Source organism: Cariama cristata, unplaced genomic scaffold, assembly GCF_000690535.1.
Source record: "Cariama cristata isolate BGI_N322 unplaced genomic scaffold, ASM69053v1 scaffold8470, whole genome shotgun sequence".
Lineage (NCBI taxonomy): Eukaryota > Metazoa > Chordata > Aves > Cariamiformes > Cariamidae > Cariama > Cariama cristata.
In genome coordinates this window covers 27,342-27,722 of record NW_009596357.1, presented here as the reverse complement: position 1 = coordinate 27,722, position 381 = coordinate 27,342, and the positions used below count along the sequence as shown (strand labels likewise).

The 381-nt window shown below is 50.7% G+C and overlaps 1 protein-coding gene across 1 annotated transcript in view; it reads left to right on the top strand.

The window, feature by feature from the left end:
* The window catches only part of TXNDC16 (thioredoxin domain containing 16), a 32,432-nt gene that overhangs the window by 24,204 nt on the left and 7,847 nt on the right, over positions 1 to 381 (top strand). The gene's annotated exons all lie outside the window — the stretch shown is intronic.

Genomic DNA, 381 nt, shown 5'->3' with positions numbered 1-381 from the left:
TTCAAGTTCACTCTGGGTATTTTCAGGCCTCCAGCCCTGCCAGCCCCCATGCTTCTGTTGGGTTCCTTAAACAGACAGGACCAAACTTTTATGGAGGGAAAAACAGGCTGGAAAAATGATACCCTGTAGTTAGAAGGGTGTGTGAGGAAGAAAAAACAGTTCTGCCCTTCTCTTTCCATCAGAAAGAAGTGATGAATTGTTACTGGTCTTCCGCTTTCTGCAGTCCCTTCACCTTCTCATCTCCTCTTCCCTGCCCTGATGCTGTGAAAGCGCCTGCTGAGGGGCTGGGGACGGGGAGCGTCAGGGGATTGCTGCAAAGGCAGGGATGTGAATGTGAGTCTTGCTCTGATGGTTGCCCCCAGTTGCGAAAAGCAGCCAAAA